This window comes from Oncorhynchus clarkii, chromosome 17 (assembly GCF_045791955.1).
Source record: "Oncorhynchus clarkii lewisi isolate Uvic-CL-2024 chromosome 17, UVic_Ocla_1.0, whole genome shotgun sequence".
Lineage (NCBI taxonomy): Eukaryota > Metazoa > Chordata > Actinopteri > Salmoniformes > Salmonidae > Oncorhynchus > Oncorhynchus clarkii.
In genome coordinates, this window is record NC_092163.1 from 40,014,580 (window position 1) to 40,034,730 (window position 20,151).

The 20,151-nt window shown below is 41.3% G+C and overlaps 2 long non-coding RNA genes across 2 annotated transcripts; both read right to left on the reverse strand.

The window, feature by feature from the left end:
- Positions 1 to 4,220: 4,220 nt before the first annotated feature.
- Positions 4,221 to 7,295, reverse strand: LOC139370850 (uncharacterized). Its single transcript, XR_011627183.1, has 3 exons — positions 6,725 to 7,295; positions 5,437 to 5,745; positions 4,221 to 4,408 (listed from the first exon to the last, which is right to left on the reverse strand). It is a non-coding gene; the product is annotated as an uncharacterized lncRNA (long non-coding RNA).
- Positions 7,296 to 8,186: 891 nt separating this feature from the next.
- Positions 8,187 to 11,896, reverse strand: LOC139370849 (uncharacterized). The gene is made up of 3 exons (XR_011627182.1): positions 11,618 to 11,896; positions 8,758 to 9,042; positions 8,187 to 8,493 (listed from the first exon to the last, which is right to left on the reverse strand). It is a non-coding gene; the product is annotated as an uncharacterized lncRNA (long non-coding RNA).
- Positions 11,897 to 20,151: the final 8,255 nt, after the last annotated feature.

Consider the following 20,151-nt stretch of genomic DNA (forward strand, 5'->3'; position numbering starts at 1 on the left):
GTGTAGCTATTCCCTCCGCAAGGCAATCAAACAAGCTAAGCGTCAGTATAGAGACAAAGTAGAATCTCAATTCAACGGCTCAGACACAAGAGGTATGTGGCAGGGTCTACAGTCAATCACGGATTACAAAAAGAAAACCAGCCCCGTCACGGACCAGGATGTCTTGCTCCCAGGCAGACTAGATAACTTTTTTGCCCGCTTTGAGGACAATACAGTGCCACTGACACGGCCCGCAACCAAAACATGCGGACTCTCCTTCACTGCAGCCGACGTGAGGAAAACATTTAAACGTGTTAACCCTCGCAAGGCTGCAGGCCCAGACGGCATCCCCAGCCGCGCCCTCAGAGCATGCGCAGACCAGCTGGCTGGTGTGTTTACGGACATATTCAATCAATCCCTATCCCAGTCTGTTGTTCTCACATGCTTCAAGAGGGCCACCATTGTTCCTGTTCCCAAGAAAGCTAAGTTAACTGAGCTAAACGACTACCGCCCCGTAGCACTTACTTCCGTCATCATGAAGTGCTTTGAGAGACTAGTCAAGGACCATATCACCTCCACCCTACCTGACACCCTAGACCCACTCCAATTTGCTTACCGCCCAAATAGGTCCACAGACGATGCAATCTCAACCACACTGCACACTGCCCTAACCCATCTGGACAAGAGGAATACCTATGTGAGAATGCTGTTCATCGACTACAGCTTGGCATTTAACACCATAGTGCCCTCCAAGCTCGTCATCAAGCTCGAGACCCTGGGTCTCGACCCCGCCCTGTGCAACTGGGTACTGGACTTCCTGACGGGCCGCCCCCAGGTGGTGAGGGTAGGCAACAACATCTCCACCACGCTGATCCTCAACACTGGGGCCCCACAAGGGTGCGTTCTGAGCCCTCTCCTGTACTCCCTGTTCAGCCACGCACGCCTCCAACTCAATCATCAAGTTTGCGGACGACACAACAGTGGTAGGCTTGATTACCAATAACGACGAGACGGCCTACAGGGACGAGGTGAGGGCCCTCGGAGTGTGGTGTCAGGAAAATAACCTCACACTCAACGTCAACAAAACTAAGGTTTGTGGACTTCAGGAAACAGCAGAGGGAACACCCCCCTATCCACATCGATGGAACAGTAGTGGAGAGGGTAGTAAGTTTTAAGTTCCTCGGCGTACACATCACGGACAAACTGAATTGGTCCACCCACACAGACAGCATCGTGAAGAAGGCGTAGCAGTGCCTCTTCAACCTCAGGAGGCTGAAGAAATTCGGCTTGTCATCAAAAGCACTCACAAACTTCTACAGATGCACAATCGAGAGCATCCTGTCGGGCTGTATCACCGCCTGGTACGGCAACTGCTCCGCCCACAACCGTAAGGCTCTCCAGAGGGTAGTGAGGTCTGCACAACGCATCACCGGGGGCAAACTACCTGCCCTCCAGGACACCTACACCACCCGATGTCACAGGAAGGCCATAAAGATCATCAAGGCCAACAACCACCCGAGCCACTGCCTGTTCACCCCGCTATCATCCAGAAGGCGAGGTCAGTACAGGTGCATCAAAGCTGGGACCGAGAGACTGAAAAACAGCTTCTATCTCAAGGCCATCAGACTGTTAAACAGCCACCACTAACATTGAGTGGCTGCTGCCAACACACTGACTCAACTCCAGCCACTTTAATAATGGGAATTGGTGGGAAATGATGTAAAATATATCACTAGCCACTTTAAACAATGCTACCTAATATAATGTTTACATACTCTACATTATTCATCTCATATGTATACGTATATACTGTACTCTATATCATCTACTGCATCTTTATGTAATACATGTATCACTAGCCACTTTAACTATGCCACTTTGTTTACATACTCATCTCACATGTATATACTGTACTCAATACCATCTACTATATCTTGCCTATGCCGCTCTGTACCATCACTCATTCATTTAACTTTATGTACATATTCTTTATCCCCTTACACTTGTGTCTATAAGGTAGTAGTTTTGGAATTGTTAGCTAGAAACTTGTTGGTTATTACTGCATTGTCTGAACTAGAAGCACAAGCATTTCGCTACACTCGCATTAACATCTGCTAACCATGTGTATGTGACAAATCAAATTTGATTTGAACCTGAACTGGGCGTTAACGCCGCAAAAAGGCACAACCTTTATGTGGCGTTAACAGCAGCAAAAAAAGGTTATCCTCTTTCCTCAAACATGGTTATCATATTTTCAAGATATTGTTCGTATAGAGCAATCAGCGGCCATGATAAACAAAGCTCGGGTAAATACAATTGAGGTATGGGATGTATTATGCAAAACTCTATCAGATATCAGCACCTCTTGAATAAGCAATGAACCTACATGGTAAGGGAGTTGGGGGACAACATTTTATTTTCTGAGAATAATATAGAATATTTTTTTATTGTAAACTCCACTTCCTTCCTGTAAATGTCTAATTTGTCTGAGAAAAGACAGATAGTCAGCTAGAGCTGGATGCTTACCCAGAATGCTTTCTGTGGAGCTATGACCTCCTGGGCACATGCAAGAGAGAGACTGTTTAATAACAGTTAACACACAACACAACTTGATAAGCCAATAAACTAAAATCGTGTGGACCCTTAGGGGTGTCAGTTGTCAGAGTAGAACTACTAGTCGAACCTGGTGCAAAGCAAAGTCATTGGATCTGATTATACAAAAATAAATGTATCTAAATGGGTTGATTTTAACCTCTAGTGACTCCCCATCCCGCATGAGAGAACGTAATCATCGACTGACACTAATTAGCATAACGCAACGGACATAAATATTCCTAGAAAATTCCTATTCATGAAAATCATAAGTGATATATATTGAGACACAGCTTAGCCTTTTGTTAATAACCCTGTCATCTCAGATTTTCAAAATATGCTTTACAGCCAAAGCTAGACAAGCATTTGTGTAAGTTTATCGATAGCCTAGCATAGCATTTTGTCCAGCTAGCAGCAGGTAACTTGGTCACGGAAATCAGAAAAGCAATCAAATTAAATCGTTTACCTTTGATGAGCTTCGGATGTTTTCACTCACGAGACTCCCAGTTAGATAGCCAATGTTCCTTTTTTCCAAAAATATTATTTTTGTAGGCGAAATAGATCCGTTTGTTCTTCACGTTTGGCTGAGAAATCGCCCGGAAATTGCAGTCACGAAAACGGCGAAAAATATTCAAAATTAGCTCCATAATATCGACAGAAACATGGCAAACGTTGTTTACAATCAATCCTCAAGGTGTTTTTCAAATATCTATTCGATAATATATCCACCGGGACAATTCGTTTTTCAGTAGGACCGATTGGAATAATGGCTACCTCTGTATTTTACGCGAGAATCTCTCTGGGGCATCAGGTGACCAGTTGCGCAATTTAGCCGCTTACGGGTATTCTTCAACATAAATGCGTAAAACTACGTAACAATGCTGTAGACACCTTGGGGAATACGGAGAAAAAGTAATCTGGTTGATAGCCAATTCACTGCTCAATAGGGACGCATTGGAACGCAGCGCTTTCAAAACATGAGGCACTTCCGGATTGGATTTTTCTCAGGCTTTCGCCTGCAACATCAGTTCTGTTATACTCACAGACAATATTTGTACAGTTTTGGAAACGTTAGAGTGTTTTCTATCCTACGCTGTCAATTATATGCATATTCTAGCATCTTGTCCTGACAAAATATCCAGTTTACTACGGGAACGTTATTTTTCCAAAAATGAAAATACTGACCCCTAGTCACAAAAGGGTTTAATTAATGAAATATCAACATCTTTTTTTAATCAGGGTAAATTTGTGAGTTAAAACCTGGGTTCAATAAAGCTAGTCTATTTGTTTAGGTCCTATCTGCTAACTATAGAAAGATGACCAACTCACCTGATGAAGGATTCACTGCTGTGCTGGGGGTCAAAGGAGAGGTCAAACCTGGTGAAAGGAGATTACACAAGAACAAATGTAAATTCATTTAATTATTAGGTCATTCAATAAGCAGAAAGAGAGAAGTACACTACACATTACCTACAAATCAGATGGACTAAAAGTGCACAAATCTAGACGAAATTACAGCAGCTATGAATGGGTCAATTCATAAATCAGATGGAGCTTTAGTGAATTAATGTAAACAAAAATATACATGTAAGTTAAAATGAGTGGATCTACTTACTGGTAGTTGGTCTCACTGTGGTGTCTAGGATCAAAGTAGAAGTAACAGTCAAAACTAGTGGGAAGCAATATGATGACACAAGAATAAGATAAAGCATTAATCTAAACCCTTGACTACAATTGGTATTTGCAGAGATGATCATTTAGAGGCCCAACACACCTTCTGCAGGACTCGCTGTCGTGCTGGGAGGCAAAGTAGATCTAGGGCCTGGAGTCAAACTAACTGAGAAAACACATTAATGAAATTAGCATTTTATTGATGATTGTATTAATGATCATCATGGTGTTGTTGGCCTTTGAAATACCTTCATGACTTGTCTTTTCAAAGTGGGAAAAGAAGGACTATAAAATCACTACGGACAGATTGCTTCCTGCCCTGGTAGATTATATTTCTCCTCATTATAGAGATGATAAGACCAATTCATAAGGTGATCAAGTCTTTCAGGACAGATAAGGTGTTGATTGTTGTTATCAGCTTCCTAGAATAAGGTCCCCATGTAACTAACAGCTGAAGCTTAACAGTGTACAGACATGATCTAAACACTGAACCAGTTCAAAAATTAATTTGTAATTCTTGTGGAAATGATTCCAGGGGTTGGTGATGAGACTGGTTTCATATCTATGAACAAATTACATAAAGTTTCTACTGTAAAGTGTTCTTAACAACATCCTCCATCTTCAACACAATGAACTACAGAGAAAGACATTCCAACAGCTACACTTACACATTACCAAAGCTAACCCCCTTTTGTCTCCCTGCTGTAGAGGTTGTCTGTGTAGTTGTTGGATAACTGATGTGAACTCCCACTAGATTTACAACCACTTTGGGGTTGGAATGGGGTCTTTAGTTTGTGGGTCAGAATGTTATTTGGTGGCAGTAGCTCCCTGCCTGCCCTCATCCTCAAGGAGCATTCCCCCAACTGGTCACACCCAAGAGGAAGACCGAGAGCCAGGTGGTCCGGCCAGTTGGGTGACAACCTACACAATCTGGGACTCAACACCAGATCAGCCTGGGACCTGGCCCAGAATAAGACAGTGTGGAGATCCATATGTCAAGGTGCTGTGCTCCAAGGAGCGAGTGAAGAGTGAGTGAGTGAGTGAGTGAGTGAGTGAGTGAGTGAGTGAGTGAGTGAGTGAGGATGGAGGGACGGAGGGTCAGAATTAATATAGTCATACTAAAAAATGTAAGGGGAGTCAGATCATGAAGACCTGCTGCACTGATAGATTATTATTGGATAGATAATGACTCACATGTAAAGCTGTTCCAATCACTGCGTGGAGAGAGAGAGTTTGGTCCTGAGCTCACTCTGTAGTCACAGCTCACCGCCTTACGCCTCACTGACTGTAGACAACTGATCAGATCACTCTCAGCCGCAGAGAATTGACAGAACCAGCATTCGGAATCTTTGTGTTTCTTCTTCCTGATTTGTGCTCTAAAAAGACACTTACTCTTCTCTCCAACATACAGGTTACAGGTGGTGTCATTACTGACAGAGCCAGGAATTAAACAGGTGATGATGAGGTTCCCTTTCAGACTGACTGTAATATTTGGTTTCTGACCTGTTGGGAGAGGACAACGACTTAATGAAGTACAAGGCACACTATTCTGCACATAACAATATACTGTAGAGCCCGCAGTCTTTCACTATGCAAAGTCAAATCATGATGGTGATAAACATGACATGGACTTATGATTTGGGTAACTATTTTGAATTTCCTTGGACTGTGATTTAAAAACATGAATTAAAAAGAATTGATTTGTTCAAAATAAGATAAAAATAGCATTTGCCCAACGGGCACAGACGTCAGTTCCACACCTAGTTTTGATTTACATTTGATTGAGTTGTCAACATTTCAGCCATGTCATGGGATTTAGGTTCAAGTTGGGTGAAAAATTGAGCCCAGGCTCTGTCGCAGCCGGCCGCGACCGGGAGGCCCATGGGGCGGCGCACAATTGGCCTAGCGTCGTTCGGGTTAGGGAGGGTTTGACCGGAAGGGATATCCTTGTCTCATCACGCACTAGTGAATCCTGTGGCGGGCCGAGCGCAGAGCACGCTGACCAGGTTGGTAGGTGCACGCACGGTGGTTCCTCCGACACATTGGTGCGGCTGGCTTCCGGGTTGGATGCGAGCTGTGTTAAGAGGCAGTGCGGCTTGGTTGGGTTGTGTGTGGAGGACGCATGGCTCTCGACCTTCGCCTCTCCCTAGTCCGTGCGGGAGTTGTAGCGATGAGACAAGACAGTCACGATTAACAATTGGATACCACGAAATTGGGGAGAAAAAGGGGGGTAAAAATAATACAATTTTTACTTTATTTTTTAAGTTGGGTGAAAAAAAGACAAATTTCCCCCAAATTATTTCAGCAAATCCAATACATTTTCCACGTTGATTTAATGTCATCAGAAGGAAAAACATAGTATTTTTTTGTTGAAATGGCATGTAAACAACATTGATTCAACCAGTTTTTGCTCATACCATTCTAAACTTAAAAAATGTACATATAATACATATTTCTGCATTTGTTTATGTAAGTATCTTACCTGTAATTATGTATTTATTACTGTGAGGAGACAGAGAGTGTGATCCTGTGTTCACTCTATAGTCACAGCTCACATCTCTCTCCAACTGCAGATGCCTGAACAGATCATTCTTAGTAACACTGAAGGTACAGAATAGTTTGGATGATGCTGCGTTAAATCTCTTCACCCAAGCCTCTTTGTAGGCCTGAGGCTGGTCTCCAGTGTACAGGTTACAGCTATGACCATCACTGGCAGACTCAGGAAGTACACAGGCAATAGTGATGTCATGAGAAGATTCGTCATTGACACTAATGTCTGGTTTCTGCAGTTTACCTGTGAGGAGAACACATCAATAACTGTCCATACTGTAGGTTAATGAGAATACACACCTCTTTCTTTACCAGATAACGAAAAGAGTAAGAACTAAAGAGTCTGTATATGTTAGCATGACATTACATATTCCAATCTGATTACAGTGAGCCAATCAGATCAGTGTATTCATAATAATAATACTATTTTTACCAAGAATAGTGATAGGCACAGGATGAATGTGCATCGATGGATAGTGAGTCTCTACTGTGTAAAAACATCTCAGTTTGACCTCAGCAGGTAAACGTTCACCTGCCCACGAGAGCAGCTCAGCCCCCGTGAGTGACCTCGTACAGGGTGAGGGTTTAGGATTTTTCACCTCTGTGTAGAAGAAACACTGAGACACAGAGCCAGATGGAGGAGAGTCACAGCTCAGCTGAACTGAGTCTCTCTCTCTGTTGACTGTAGAACTCACTGTCAGCCTGGGCTGAGGGAGGTCTGTATCAGAATCAGGAAGTAAACCACTCAACAGTTTGCTAAAATACATCGGATGAAATAATAAACCCTAGGGGCCTCCCGGGTGGCGCAGTGGTTAAGGGCGCTGTACTGCAGCGCCAGCTGTGCCATCAGAGTCCCCGGGTGGCGCAGTGGTTAAGGGCGCTGTACTGCAGCGCCAGCTGTGCCATCAGAGTCCCTGGCCTAGCGTCGCCCGGGTTAGGGAGGGCTTGGTCGGTAGGGGTCGCGCACCAGCGACTCCTGTGGCGGGCTGGGCGCAGTGTGCGCTAACCAAGGTGGCCAGGTGCACTGTGTTTCCTCCGACACATTGGTGCGGCTGGCTTCCGGGTTGGATGTGCGCTGTGTTAAGAAGCAGTGCGGCTTGGTTGGGTTGTGTATCGGAGGACGCATGACTTTCAACCTTCGTCTCTCCCGAGCCCGTACGGGAGTTGTAGCGATGAGACAAGATAGTAGCTACTACAACAATTGGATACCACGAAATTGGGGAGAAAAAGGGGTAAAATTCAAAAATAAAAATAAATTATAATAAACCCTAAAATCTAAAAATAATCTCTTATTACTTCAGCCAGGATTTAAAATGTATATTATATAAATAATATAAAATAATCTGGTGTGTTAATCTTGGACCAGAATAGAAAAACACTAGGGTATAATAATACATAAACTACCCTGCTTACCCAGGAGAGTGACTGAGACAGGGTCACTGTAAGGAGAGTAGATAGACATCTCTACAGCATAGTAGATACATCTCATGTTGACCTTGGTGGTTGGACCATGACCTGCCCATTCAAGCAGCTTGGTCCCTGTGAGTGACTGCTGACAGGATGTGGTATGTTGGAGATGTTGTCTTTCCTCTATGTAGAAGTAACACTGAGACTCAGAGGTAGATTGAGAAGTGTGACATCTCAGCTGAACTGTGTCCGTATCCCTGATGACTTCAGGACTCACTGTCAGCTGAGGAGGGACTGTGAGTTCAGAGGGAAATAGTATGTCAATCTAATATGTACATAAAATCTTCATGTGTAACAGACGTGAGCATTTCAAGAACATGACTCATCACACAAATTACTTCTAGATTGTAAAAAGACAGTAAATCATTCTGTGAAACATTGTCTTTGAAATCAGAATTATATTGTTGCAGGTTAGTGTATTGTTGCTGATTGAATCTCAGAATATGGTAATATGTAATAGGAGGGTCATGTTCACAATGATGTAAATAACCTGCTTACCTTGGACAGTTACTGAGCCAGGGTCACTGTGAGAGGATGGGGAAGAACTACCAATAGCGTAGTAGTAACATCTCACGTTGACCACAGCAGGTGAACGTTGATCTGACCACGAGAGGAGCTCAGTCCCTGTGAGTGTCTGACGACAGGATGGTTTATAGTCTCCCTTCTCAGTGAAGAGATAACACTGAGACACGGAGACGGATGGAGGAGTCTCACAGCTCAGCTGAACTGAGTCTCTCTCTCTGATGACTGCAGGGCTCACCGTCAACCTGGGAAGAGGAGGGCCTGTAAGATCAGAAGAGAGGAGTATTTCAAATGTTTGTTTGTTTTGAGAAATGTACTAACAACCATTCAATTGGATTTAAATATGTATATTATAAAATCAAGTAAATCTATCAACATTTAATGTCTAAAAACATTTATCTTCATGTTATTTACACTAAAGGATTTTGATAATAAGGTCCATTCCTTCATATAATGATAGTATGTGAAGTATATATTGTTTTAAGTAATGAATTATTACAACATACATAAAAATATTCCAGATTGTGTTGAGGAAGACTCCCTGTAACTTCCCTGTAAGGCACAGCGTTGCAATTGCCTGCAATGACAACAAGCTCAGTCCGATGATGCTGTGACACACCGCCCCAGACCATGACGGACCCCCCACCACCAAAATTATCCTGCTCCAGAGTACAGGCCTCGGTGTTACGCTCGTTCCTTCACGATAAAGACAAAACAGCGACTCGTCAGTGAAGAGCACTTTTTGCCAGTCCTGTCTGGTCCAGCGACGGTGGGTTTGTGTCCATAGGTAACATTGTTGCCAGTGATGTCTGGTGAGGACCTACCTTACAACAGGCCTACAAGACCTCAGTCTAGCCTCTCTCAGCCCATTACGGACAGTCTGAGCACTGGTGGAGGGATTGCGCGTTCCTGGTGTTACTCAGGTAGTTGTTGTTGCCATCCTGTACCTATCCCGCAGGTGTGATGTCTGGATGTTCTGACCACGTGTAACAACCACTGCAAGGATGATCAGCTGTCCGTCCTGTCTCCCTGTAGCGCTGACTTAGGCGTCTAACAGAACGGACATTGCAATTTTTTGCACTGGCCACATCTGCAGTCCTCATGCCTCCTTGCAGCATGACTAAGGCACGTTCACGCAGATGAGCAGGGACATTGGGCATGTTTCTTTTGGTGTTTTTCCGAGTCAGTAGAAAGGCCTCTTTAGTGTCCTAAGTTTTCATAACTGTGACCTTAATTGCCTAACGTCTGTAAGCTGTTAGTGTCTTAACGACCGTTCCACAGGTGCATGTTCATTAATTGTGTATGGTTCATTGAACAAGCATGGGAAACAGTGTTTAAACCCTTTACAATGAAGATCTGCAGGTTATTTGGAATTTTACGAATTATCTTTGAAAGACAGGGTCCTGAATAAGGGACATTTTTTTTTTGCTGAGTTTATATGTCACAATTGACACTGACTCTTACTCACCGAGAGCCTGCCATTCTCTTTATATTACGTATCAGCATGTCTTATTTGATATCATTCCTATTTATGAGTGCCATTTAATCATGTGTGCTGTGTGTTTACAACGATTACCTTTCACTTATTTCCTTACATTCTCACGTGTGAAATCAAATTGAATCGCATGGACTATTTTGCTTGCTTGTATGGTGTGCTGTGATTCCACAGATTATCATGGACTAAAGTGACATTGAGACAGCTGTTGCCAATTCTCTATCAGCGCCTCCCTCCCCAAACTAATTGCTAAACCCGCCCCAGAACTAGAGTTAAAAGGAGCTGAGCCAGGGACCTTTCAACCGACTCGCTGCACCTCTCCCTGGTTCCCTGCTGTAGGAAAGACACAAATCACAAAGCTCTCTACAGCACTACTTAAGGAAAGTGCTTGTTTCGAACGTGTGAGTGTGACCCCAAATGTTGGCCAGTACATGCTCTAATTGTATGTTTTCTGTCTCCCACGACTACAGACACGGGGGACACGCCTGACACATCTGAAAGGCTACACCGAACTCTACCACTCAACCAGGCCGGTGAGGAGCGAGGGACAGAAGGCGACCTACCATTGAACACCAAACCAGCAATCGACTACCAGACCAGCCATAGACGAACGATCCCTGCTCTGGAGGAAGAACCCTGTTCGGGTAGAACCATACGAACAAACCCGGCTCAGAGAGACCAGAATGAACATTGGCCACCGATCGGGAATCAACTGCAGTGTTATTTTGGCTCATTGCTTCTAGTTAACATATTGCCCTCAATCCCAGCCTATTTATAAGTTTCTAATAGGGTCGTAGTGATACTGTGTATTACTGTGTAAACTGAGTTTATAAAGAACCTTTGATTGCACTTTGGCCTCTCGGTGGTTGTTTGCCGTGGGATCTTAGAACTCTACTTTTGATATATACCTTTCAAAGATTTGTCAAAACAACTATTTTGAAATGACATTGGATGAGATTGTGATTTAAACAGAATAATTCAAGACAATCTGAATTTAACATTTCTTACCAAGAATAGTAAGAGAGACAGAACCACTTTGCATCGATGGATAGTGAGTTTCTACTGTGTAAAAACATCTCAGTTTGATTTCAGCAGGTGGGTCTCTTTGAAAGTTAATATTAAAAAACATTACAGGTAATCCATACATACTAACAGTATGGAAAATCCATGAATAAAATGTTAAACTATGTCAGAATTTATGCTTGTACAAAGTACAGTAATTCCTATCATTATGTGAAATGAAGACGTTTAAGAAATACGACAGAAGATCTCATTTTCAGAACGAGCATAATTAATACGGTATAACAGTGAAGTGTATCATTGTTTAAACCACCTACTTACCCTGAACAGTGACTGAGACAGGGTCACTAAAAGGAGATGTGTGAGACTTCCATACAGTGTAGTAACACGTCACTTTGACCACAGCTGGAAATGTTGGACCAGACCTCTTGAGCAGCTCAGTTCCTGTTATTGTCTGCGTACACAATGAGTCTGGAAGATTCTTCCCCTCTATGTTGAAGTAACAGTGAGACACAGGGAGAGATGGAGGAGTCTCACAACTCAGCTGAACTGATTCTGTTTCTCTGATGACTGTAGAACTCACTGTCAGCTGGGGAATGTCTGTGAGAATAGGGGAATTTAGCATTTAGCATTTTGTGGTTTTGAGAAATTTACTGACAGACTAATCCCTCCTTGTTATTTCAGACTTAAGGATCTTGAGTCAATTACTTTATGCAGCGACAGTATGGGAAATTAAGGAGATATAATATATTGCTTGATTGCTTCATGTAATAGTTTATGACAACACACAGTATGATAACATGTCAAAAGAGGAACATGGTAATGATGGCACAACTGTACATTGTTTACAACCATTCAAATAGTCTTCTTACCCTGAATTGTGACTGTTGAAGGCTCACTGTATATGGATCTAAACTGTGAACTTTTAGCATTGTACTGACATTGTATTTTGACCTCAGCTGGTGAACTCTGACCTGTCCACCTCACCAGTAGTGTTCCTGTGAGTGTGTGTTGACAGGGTGATGGAAGGGTGAATTCTACTTTCCCCTCTATTTTGAAGTAACACTCAGAGACAGATGGAGGAGTCTGACAGTTCAGCTGAACTGAGTCTCTCTCTTTGATGACTGCAGGAATCACTGTTAGACTGGGCCAAGGAAGATCTGTGAGATCAGAGGGATGATGGAGTGTCTTTTTTAATTGAATTATAAATTCATTTTCAATGTTTAATGACTCATACAGATAATGTACAACTTAATATTATATGAGTTTGAAAGAGAAAAACAATTCAGACATTGTAATAAATAAACAATGAGAGCCTGTGCCAGGAACAGCCCTTAGGAGGGAGTTATCACACAATAATCCTCGGCTTTGATGGCCATTTGGCTTTTGTAAAACGGTTGCCAACATTTAAACTAAAGATTAAGGAAATGTCTTTCATTCAAGACGTATTATTGTTCTGAGTAAATGTGTTTTATTTACATCCTTCCACCAGGACATATGCTCATTTTGGAACGTTGCTAAATGGGCACAGCCAAACAACGGAAGTGATGGATTTCTATCTGACCAGAACTGTCCCAGAGCTTGGGGAGGTGTGTCTGCGCTTGTGCTGCAGCGGCAGGTGCACAAGACCAAACTTTACCAGCATCATACATATCGGTGAATCACTGTGACATATGAAATACAAGTGATAGTGTAATCAATCTGTAATAACTACGTAAAATAGTAACAAACGTGTTAAATGATTATGTGACGTACAGTCATATCCAGGTCCTGATTGGTCAACAAGCTGATTTGACCCTTCAAATATTGTTATTTGATGCATCAAACAGTGTTATTTCACGTGTATCTTTTTTGAAATGCAAAGACCCAGATGGTGTTCCATACTTTCCAGTGCACGACACACTGACGTCACGTACAGATGCACGTGACTCTTGGCTGCAGTAAGAAAGCCACTCCATCTGCGCCCATTCAACATAGCCTAGATTTAGTTTTTATTACTTCTAAACAAAATAACTTTTGGGGGGCTCTCCTACGCTGACAATGATGTTTTGATTCTTGCTAGAACAGTCACTAAAATTATATTCTGTTGTGATCTTTGTAAAATAACTATTTTGGATGCAGCAAGTTGTTAGCTAGAATGCTAAACACTCACTGACATGGCCATAGGATGTAGCCAAAGAGACATTTTACTGGTTGAAGTATGTTATTTTGAAGTATAATGCAGTTGATTTGCGATGATGACACAAACATTATATTAAGCAGGTCATTCATACGAGCCTTAAACTCCAATTTTAATCCAAAAGTAGTGTGAGATGCACTCTTATGCAACATGTAAATAGAGGCTTTTTTTTGTTGGCATTCCGTTCTGTCACCATAGTGGATTGAGCAGTCAAATGGAATAGTGAATAGACCATTTTTTTGTGTTTGCAAACGTTGCCGCAGGAGGGCGATGCGCACAACGTTTGCAAACACAAAAAAATAGTCTATTCACTATTCCATCAGACAACCAGACATCACCAGGCAATTTATAAACTTGATCTCTACTGTAAAAAGTAGATGTATTTAGATATTATATCCCATTTATTTTAGACTGGCATTTGTTTTTCAACAGTGTAGATTTGTATTCACCTTGCTGTCTGTCTCCGACATTTGCAACATTGTTTCAATATTGAATTTTGATCATCTCCAGCTGTCACATAATAATGAACGAATGTGTCGAGATGAGAGAGTTTGGCAGCTTTTCTTAGCCAGTCAAAATCATGAATCAGTATCATTTTTATGGATATATTCAAAGAAATGCCAATAGAAAAACAGGAAATTCAGCTAGTTTACTGTCATTCCAGCTTCAGTTTGAAGTGATTATGTTAACTGTGTACTGTAGTGGGCTAGCTCCACTGAATAATGTCCTGGAGAGAGAGCACATTTTCTATGCCAGGCGAAATCTCACATCGAGTCATTAGCTCATTGTTATGGATGTATCCCCCCCAAAATATATAGAAAACAGCTTAAACAAATGCAAATACAGCTTCTTTGCTGTTATTCTGGCTGCACTGTTTTACGTGACAGTGTTAACAGTGTTAGCTAGCAAGCAAGGAATAAGAACGTTGACAGCCATCATGGATCGACCAGCTGGCTTGGGTACCAACCCTAGATTTGTGTCAGGAATACACTGAATATACCAAACAGTCGGGGCATGGATTTAACAATGTGTAGAAAGCATTCCACAGGGGTGATGACCAATTGTGACTTCAAACCTTCCCACAGTTGTGTCAAGTTGGCAGGATGTCCTTAGGGTGGTGGACCATTCTTGATACACACAGGAAACTGTTGAGCGTGAAAAACCCAGCACTGATGCAGTTCTGGCACTTTCTACCATACCCGATCAAAGGCACTTAAATATTGTGTCTTGCCCTTTCCCCCTCTGAATGGCACACATACACAATCCATGTCTTTAACCTGTCTCTTCCCCTTCATCTATTTACTGATTTAAGTGACTTTAACAAGTGACATTAATAAGGATCATTACTTTCACCTGGATTCTCCTGATCAGTCTATGTCATGTTAATGTTTTGTATAGCCAGTGTATACAGCATCTCGTGGAAGGATGAAATCATGTGAATAAATTAATCAAAATAACGTTATTATTGAAAATATGACAATCATTATTTGAATATTTTGGTAACCCGTTGTTTTGTCTGGTAGCCCAAAAAGTTACATATTGCAGCTTTAAATCCATAATAATGATACTGACCTTTGGCTTTGAGGAACTGGAAGGTATCTAGACATAACAAAATGGGTCATTATCATGCTCTTTTTACCACTATGAAAAATAAGAAAACATGAGATGGGAACACTTTACACAAGCTGGCGAAGCAGAACAGTCTGTAATGCATTCACAACCATGTTATCAAGCAGTGGTCATTCTTATCTGTACAAAATGGAAAATAATGACAGAGAAATATAAATCAATAGGATGATCAATGGAATAAGACACACTTCTTATAACCATAACATGTTGAAATATTAAGAGTTCCTAAAGTAAAAGACTAAAAGAGGGGAAAGAAGAATGGAATATCCTGAAGCACAAACAGATGGAAGGGAAAAATAACTCACCGAAAAGGAAGATGAGCAAAAACAGACGACCAGCCATATCAGGGATGAACAATGTCATTTTTTAGACAGCTACATACATACTTTTAGTCTGACTTCACAGAAGATGGTGGCAGTGACTGGGACAAAGATTAAATGTTTCAATAGAAAAGCAGATGTGGAGCTTGTTCACAGGAAAACCACAGATGTCTCATATGACAACTATGGGCTAATGTCATGTTGCAGAGGAGGAGGCTGAACATTCAGAATCATTTATCTGTAATTATTTTTAGGTTCTAAAGCTACCTTTCTTCAACTAATTTTATTTTGTATCATTATTGCAGGCAATTCAATTTCTAAAACCAACAAGCTAACTTGTCTTTCTGAGAAAAATATTTATCTTCGACCTTTTGTTTTAAGTTTTTAACAGCTGCACAATGTTTAACTACAAAAACCCTGCATTTGTGGATGAGAGTTTTAGAATCTCTCAAATGTAGAAGGGTTTTCATATTTCATTTATGTTTGGTGAGTCACGTTTAATAATATGCCAGAGCAGTGAATGTAAACTGATAAGCGCAGTAAAAGAAAGGATGGAAGGAAGGAAGGAACGGAGGAGAGAAGAAAAAGCGAGTTCACACTACTCGGACTGATCAGTTTACCTTTAATGCTCTGACTGGTACCTACATTTCCACGCCCGTTCAGATAAACTGCGTGCTTTGCTTGAAGTGCATAACATTGAACCTGTGTAGGCTGAGAATGCAGTTGCTATTTTTAAACTAACGTTTTCATATAGCCTAACTTTGATATTAACCGTTTGATCATGCCACCTAAAAAAAAGCAGCAACCGCGGAAGAAGTAACGGCTATTTGGTCAGATTACGGTTGATAGATTTGTCAATTTCATTGTTAGAAACCAGCAAAGCTGGTGCTCTTGCACGAAAACCCCCTCTTCATCCACCCACGATGGTGTTGGTTAATGAAGCGCTGAAGGAGTTGGACTCTCGAATCGTCTCATCGCAGGCCATTCGCGGCTTCATAACAGAGAAATATCCATCTGTGGACCTGATGAGGTTGAAGTACATGACACGCAAGACCCTGAAAATAGGAATCGAGGGCGGGGTATTGGTGAGGACATCAACTCGATAGCAAACGGCGCACAGACAGCAAACAGACAGCTGCAACCAACTACATATCATCCATGGATGCCAGTTCCAGTTCAAATCAGAACTGGCAGCCATTGCTAGTGTACCCATGAGTTTCCACTCAAAATGCCAGGATAAGAGGATCCAAAAATCAATGTATTATGTCTATGGCCACAACACAACAAGCTGTACATTTTGGCATGCATGCTGCCCAAATTGCAGTCTTCCAGACTGTAGGCAACCAGTAACTACCAAAATAAAGGAAACATTTGAATAACTGATGGACAAAGTTTATAGTGTGTGGGATGCGTTTTCCTGCCATGGTTTAGATCAATTTCTATAATTTATGCCAAGGCGTATTGAAGCTGTTCTTGCAGCTGATGGAGGCCAAACACCCTTTTTAACACACTTTGTTGGCGTTTTCTTTATTTTGGCAGTTACCTGCATGCTCTTGTGATAAAATTTAATCCAGTTATTTTTGAGAAGCTATTGATCCTCTGTGGCTAAATATGTTCTCTGGTGTATTTTGAACATTGAGAACATGGTTGGTTAAAAAATAATTCATTTGTTTTTTTGCCTCTTGGGCCCAGCCCCTGACTCACATATTTGACCAGTCACATTTAGTTATTATGCAGTTTATTTTTCAGTTACCCAATCAAGGCAGAGCCTCCCATTTACCCAAACCTCTCCTCCCCCATCTGATTGGCAGTAGGAAGCTGTCTACACTCATTGAGAGCAGGCTCCTGAATCCTTCTGTGGTTTGCGGTTGCAGTAAAAAAAATATATACTACATATCTAATATGTACTGTAAAATGTATGTATAAATTTGTGACCTTTTTTCTGCCTTTTGGGCCCAGGGGCTTCATTAATCCTGATGGGGAAACAAAGCTTCCTGGAGCGTTGAGATTTTCCAGCTAATTGTCTGAAATAGGTTAATTACTCAAGGCTTTGATCGAGTGCACACTAGTGCCACCTGCTGGTCATCGAATTTAGAGCAGCCAAATTATTATTGATTATGTCCCACACCCCATAGTGTGTGTGCAGTGTAGCCTTTTTGTCTTTTACCAATCAGGTGGTTGTTCGACGAAACAAAGCTTTTGACGTCATTGATCACATGCTTGTGATAAGGTGATATGGGCATCGGCACACTGCGATTTCAACGCATACCTCAGAGCTCAGGCATCAAACATAACATCACTATACCGGATGAGTCCACAACATTATTTGGGTACAAATTAACAGAATATACATTTTTTTTAAAGTGAGATCTCCACTGGACAGTTACTTCAATAGGCTCCTTGTGGCAACTAGGCTTTGTTAACCCAAGTAATTAAATCAAGAATAATGTGATCCAAGGTGAATGGACTTTATTTTCTGAATGTGATAGTAGCTTACCTGCCAAATGAGCCAAACTTCATGGTACCAGTTTTGAATATAAAGTGGTGTGTTTATTAGATAAGTCAACAGCCAAAGGCAACAGCCAAAGGCCACTGACGACACTGATCCCAATGTGGAGAAGTCTCCAAAGGCTGCCAAGGTTGGAGCCAAGAAGACTAAGGACAAGGAAGCCGGTAAACTGAATCCACTGAATTGATTGTGCTCATCACTCCTAGGATTTAGACATCACCCTATAATCTTCCCAATTGTATGGGATCATTGTTATTGAGCTACACCCATTGCAATGGAGGACATTTAACATCTCCTCATTGGGTCTATGATTGCATGTGTAACAGTATAACTTTAGACCGTCCCCTCGCCCATACCCGGGCGCGATCCAGGGACCCTCTGCACACATCATCAACAGTCACCCACGAAGCATCGTTACGCCCAATTTTTCAGTTTTTGATTTGTTAAAAAAGTTTGAAATATCCAATAAATGTCGTTCCACTTAATGATTGTGTCCCACTTGTTGTTGATTCTTCACAAAAAAATACAGTTTTATATCTTTATGTTTGAAGCCTGAAATGTGGCAAAAGGTCGCAAAGTTCAAGGGGGTCGAATACTTTCGCAAGGCACTGTAAATATCATACAATGTGATTTTCTGGATTTTTGTTTTAGATTCCGTCTCTCACAGTTGAAGTGTACCTATGATAAAAAATTACAGACTTCTACATGCTTTGTAAGTAGGAAAACCTGCAAAATCGGCAGTTTGTCAAATACTTGTTCTCCCAACTGTATAGAAGAGGGATTTATTTTTTATTTTATTTTATTTCACATTTATTTAACCAGGTAGGCCAGTTCAGAACAAGTTCTCATTTACAACTGCGACCTGGCCAAGATAAAGCAAAGCAGTGCGACAAAAACTACAACACAGAGTTACACATAAACAAACGTACAGTCAATAACACAATAGAAAGATCTATGTACAGTGTGTACAGTGTATATGGGAGGTGAGCGGGGAGCCACCCCTTTTCAACAAACAAAGCCATCCCCCATAGCATAATCGACCATCCTGACCGCTGGGCTCAAGTGTGCATCGAAACAGAATGTAAGCTCATATTAACTGAAAAAAAATGTAATGAAGTTGTGTTCTCACACCATTTACATCTAAACCACTCCGCAATCATTGGACTTCAAGGCTAGAATGTGTCTACAATACTGCACATTGAAGGAGGGACTGAGGTGCTGAGTAAGTTGAAATTCAACTGGGAATTTGGAAAACAACAAGTTAACATGTGAACATGGAGAAATTTGGAGATTTGAATAGCATTTGGAAATCTATATTTTTCAGTTTTGATGATCTGATGTTGCCAACAATGTAAACATTTTTAAAACCGAAATGTTATATTTTGTAGCTTGTAACAACGTATGTGGGCAATATCAATATCACTACTTTTGCTATAAGATCAGGCTTTTGGGGTTTGCTAAACTTTGCCGCAAAAATTGTTCAAATAACATTAGACTTTTCCCACAGATTTTTGGGGTGCATCTGGTTTATATTATAAGCATATTTCAACACAAGATGAATTTCACCAAGAAAAATTTCTTAGCAATACCACTTTGGATCTTAATGACTTATATTCTTTTAATTTCCTATTTACCTGTTTTTTTGCATTGTGTGAATATGTTATATATTTATTTATTTATTTTAAATTGTCTGTATCTATCGATTTTGATCACAAATATATTTTATTTAGTAAACTGTATCAAACCGTTATGGAAGGAGACATCACACAGATGACAGAATATATATAAATACAGTATATATTTACTTGGGCATTTACTGAAAAATATTTTAAGGGGAGTATGCCCCAGACACCTCCAAAATCCAGGCCAGGTGTCAATGTGTGATACAGGAAATTACGGCAGTTCCAAGCATTTTGGGGACCCTAAGCGAGATTTGCCCACCTCACCGATAAAACATTTTAGTGGCGGAGAGAAACATTTGGAGCTTTAAAGTATTTGTCCTGCAATTCTACTCATTTTGCCATGGGGCGGAGAGAACTTTGCAGTTATTAAGCAAATTTTCAACACGTTGTGCCATTGTCGTTGAAATAATAAAATTCAGTTTAAAGCTCATTTCCTGCAATTCCACACATTTTGCCATGACTTATGCCATGTTCATTTGATATCTGAGTGAGAGTGACTAACAAAATTATTGGGGGCCCCGTGGAAGTCAGGGCCC